At 42.0% G+C, this 4,748-nt stretch overlaps 1 pseudogene; it reads right to left on the minus strand.

Annotated features, from left to right (window-relative positions):
- Nucleotides 1-703: 703 nt before the first annotated feature.
- LOC110259046 (olfactory receptor 4D6-like) lies at nucleotides 704-1,703 on the minus strand (annotated as a pseudogene).
- Nucleotides 1,704-4,748: the final 3,045 nt, after the last annotated feature.

Raw genomic sequence — 4,748 nt, forward strand, 5'->3', positions numbered from 1 at the left:
AGCATACCAAAAGAGTTTTTAGGGATATTTTTTTTCATCTTCTTAGGGCTGCACCCAGGGCATACAGAGCTTCCCAGGCTAGGGGTCAAATCAGAGCTGTAGCTTCCAGCCTACACTACAGCCACAGAAACACTGGATCCAAACTGCATCTTAGACCTACACCAACAGCTCACAGCAATGCCAGATCCTTAACCCACTGAATGAGGCCAGGGATTGAACCCACATCCTCATGGATACTAGTCAGGTTCATTAACCACTGAACCATGATGGGAACTCCAACATTTAGGTTATTGATTTCAACCTCATGCCCCACACTTCTCCCCAGTCCCCTAGCTGATGTCTGATCTCATCTCTTCCTTTTGTTCTTACATAATCTCTAACTGGAGTTCCTGTTATGGCTCAGTGGGTTAAGGACCTGATGTTGTCTCTGTGAGGATGCAGGTTCAATCCCTGGCCTCATTCCGTGGGTTAAGGACCCAGTGTTGCCACAAGCTGTGGCACAGGTTGCAGCTGCAGCTCCAATATGACCCCTGGCCTGGGAACTTCCATATGTGGCAGGTGAGGTCATAAAAAGATAAAAAAGAATTTAGTGGCTCTGGGGATATAGACAAATGACTGTAGAGAAAGAGCCAGCTGTCTCTGACCCTTAGGTTAACAGTGAGGTAACCAACTCAAATTAGATTTCCAGGCTCCATCTGACTGCTCATCCCATTTTATTGCTTTCAAAAGGCCCAAGCCTCCTCTGCATTCTCTTTATGGCTGACTTCATCTCCTGGTTCCTCAGGATGTAGATCATGGGGTTTAGCATGGGGGTGAGGACTGTGTTATTGATGGATACATCTGTGTCCATGGGCAGCGTAGTGAAGGGCCAGCAGTAGATGTACACACAAGGCATGAAATGAAGAGTCACCACCAGGATGTGGGAGGTGCAGGTGGAGAGGGCTTTGTTCTGGCCCTCCACAGAATGAGATCTCAGCACCACCAGAACCCTCGTGTAGGAACCCAGGAGAAAGAGGAACAACTGCAGGATCACCAGCCCATTGTTAGAGATCCTGAGGCCCTCCAGAGCAAAAGTGTCAGTGCAGGAAGCTTAACCACCTGAGGCACATCACAGTAGAAGACATCCTGGACACTGGGGCCACAGAAGGGGAGTGGAAGCATCAGAATAATCTGAACAGTGGAGTGCAAACCACCACACACTGAGGAAGCCACAACCAAGGCCAATCACACCTCTCTTCCCATAAGGGTTACATAGTGCAGGTGTTTGGAGATTGCAAGATATCTGTCATAGGCCATCACAGAAAGGAAAAAAATATCTGCCCCACCAGCAAAGTGGAAGAAAAAGATCTGAGCAGTGCAGCCATTGTAGGAGATGGCTTTCCTCTCTGATAAAGATCCACTAGGAATTTGGGAATGGTGACAGATGAAAAAACAATGTTCAGGACAGATTCATTCCACAGGAGAAAGTACATGGCAGTGAGGAGGTGGGACCTGCAGGTGATGGTCACCACAATGAGGGCATTGCCCAGCACAGCTCCTACATAAACAGCAAGAAAAACCACAAACAACGTTTTCAGGAAGAAGAATTCCTTCATGTTGGTGTGGTTGCTCTGGACCATGATGGGGAGCACCCTCTTCTAGATCTACTTTGGGTGAATATATTTTAGAGTTAGGAGTGTGAAGTCCTGAGGTGACAACATCATTTATCATATATTATTATAAGGCTCTTTCAAGCATTTAGATCATTGTGACTACTAAGAAAAACCAAGCTAGAGTCTCCCCCACACACACCTTTTTTAGTCACACCCATGGCATGTGGAAGTTCCCTGGGCCAGGGATCAAATTCATGCTGCAGTTATATGTAACCTGCACTGCAGCTGTGGCAATGCTGGATCCCCCAATGCACAACACAGGAACTTCCCAGGGTGAGAAAATTCTTTTTTGTTGTTGTTGTTGTGGTGTCTTTTTGTCTTTTTAGGGCCACACTGATGGCATACGGAGGTTCCCAGGCTAGGGGTCTAATCAGAGCTGTAGCTGCTGACCTACACCACAGCCCCAGCAACTCAGGATCCAAGCCACATATGCAACCTACACCACACTTCGTGGCAATGCTGGATCCTTTCCCCATTGAGCTAGGCCAGGGATTTAACCCACATTCTTATGGTTCCTAGTTGGATTCGTTAACCACTGAGCCACAGTGGGAACTCCTGAAAATTCTTTACCCTGGTGATTCTTCTTTTATACTGTAAATGCCTTGAGTTAACAGGAAGAACCATCATAGTCTTATGTTCTTAATCTGACAAAAAGAAAGATTATGGTCTTTTGACTATGGCTTATCGTCTGTCCTGTAAGAATAACTTCTTCAAATGTATACAAAACTTTACACTTTACCCAAGTCTTCACCTGTAACATCATCTTGATTTTGATTTTCATGATGCCACTTTGGGGTTCTATAGAGCAGTTATGATTATCATAAGGGAAACTGCTCACATTTGTATATTTGTATATTTGCCAAGTTAATAATTGAAAAATCAGAGATTCAAAGCCAAATACATTTTATGATTTGAAAAGAAGTCTCTCTTTGACCAAATTTTAGACCTCTTCTCAAGGAGGTCTCAGCATTTACCTTCCTTGTCCTTCATTGCCAAGGACAGTTTTAGCAAGAATCCTGTTAAATCAATTTATCAAGAAGCCCCTACACTTCACTTCCAATCAAACTCCTCATCCACGCTTTTGAAATCTAACACCTTGTATATAAGTCCTTGGCTTGTCTTTAGCAAGAATCCTGTTAAGGCAGCTTAGCAAGAATTCCACATCCTTGATGTCTCCTTTTAGTAATTTTTCCCTCACTGACCCCTACATTCTGTTCATTGGCCATAAATCCTCACTTGTCCTTGTTGTAATTGGAATTGAGCTCAGTCTTTCTCCACTAATTCAGTTGTTTTGACCCCACTGAATTAGTCTTGAATAAAATCTGTCATCATTTTTAACAGGTGTTCAGTAAATAATTTTTCTTTCAGTCTCCAGGTTTTTCCACTGTTGCACTCTGCCAGATCAGAGTCTGTGGCTTCCTTTGATTTATTAGAGTTACCATGAGTACAATTAAGTAGCCCAAATCCTTAATCTTCATCACTTCCCTTAAAGGAAGAGACAAATCAGGGCCTTATAAGTACTCCCAGTAGGCTGAGACACTCGGACCTCATTTGGGTCAACAAAGCTCTTGGTAAAGAGCAGAGCTACAGTCATTGCTCAGAGCCCATGGAAGTGTCACACACAAGCTGATCATTAAAGCTTCAGGATCCCAGATGTGACTTAACCCAACCCCCCTGACCTTAAGGGGGGAAAGAGAAAAATATTTATTTTTCCAGAATTAGTCTATGGATTGGTGAAATATGGAGAATTAAAGAAAATTTAAGGTATTTTAATGATTTTTCTTTTTTTGTTGTTGTTAGAAGAATGAGATCTACCCCTTAAACAAATTTCAAGTACATAATATTGTTCACTATAGTCACATTGTGCTAATGCTCTCCAGGATTTATTCATCTGGCACAACCAAAATTTGGTATCCCTTGACCAAAATCTCCCCATTTCCCCCTATTCACAACCCCTGGTAATCACCATTCTACTCTCTGCTTCTGTGAGTAGAGGACATTAGATTAAGTGGCATAAGTCAGAAGCAGAAAGACAAATACTACATAACCTTGTTTATAGGTAGAATCTAAAATAGTCAAACTCATATAAAGAGCTTAACCAGGTTTGTTAACATAAAATTCACTGATTTTTGGCTATTGCTATATTGTAGAAAAATAGCTGTTTTTCCCCCACATTATATATCTGGTCATCAGAGGACAAACCCTTTTCAATAAGAATAACTTTATGTCTAAGAACTCTCATATCAGATCATGTTAAAAAATTAAAATAGCTGAGATGATCAAAAATACACTTCAACAATAGAAAATAGACAGTCTTGGTATTTGAAGCAATGGAATTGTACCTGAAGAAACTAGGATGAAAAAGATGAGAGTAAACCAGATTTTGAAAAGAAAGAACACTTGTCCTGAAGCAAAAGCATAGTAAAGCATCCTGCAAGAAACCTATTTCTTTGCCACAGCTGCAGCAATGCCAGATCCTTTTCCTTTTCTTTTTTTCTTTTTTCTTTTCCCACTGTACAGCAAGGGGATCAAGTTATCCTTACATGTATACATTACAATTACATTCTTCCCCACCTTTTGTTCTGTTGCAACATGAGTATCTAGACATAGTTCTCAATGCTATTCAGCAGGATCTCCTTGTAAATCTATTCTAAGTTGTGTCTGATAAGCCCAAGCTCCCGATCCCTCCCACTCCCTCCCCCTCCCATCAGGCAGCCACAAGTCTCTTCTCCAAGTCCATGATTTTCTCTTCTGAGGAGATGTTCATTTGTGCTGGATATTAGATTCCAGTTATAAGTGATATCATATGGTATTTGTCTTTGTCTTTCTGGCTCATTTCACTCAGGATGACAGTCTCTAGTTCCATCCATGGTGCTACAACTGGCATTATGTCATTCTTTTTTATGGCTGAGTAGTATTCCATTGTGTATATATACCACCTCTTCCGAATCCAATCCTCTGTCGATGGACATTTGGATTGTTTCCATGTCCTGGCTATTGTGAATAGTGCTGCAATGAACATGCGGGTGCATGTGTCTCTTTTAAGTAGAGCTTTGTCCGGATAGATGCCCAAGAGTGGGATTGTGGGGTCATATG

Source organism: Sus scrofa, chromosome 10, assembly GCF_054392235.1.
Source record: "Sus scrofa isolate SSC_HxYL_T2T_F1_AM1 chromosome 10, Sscrofa_HxYL_maternal_Yorkshire_Landrace_v2.0, whole genome shotgun sequence".
NCBI lineage: Eukaryota > Metazoa > Chordata > Mammalia > Artiodactyla > Suidae > Sus > Sus scrofa.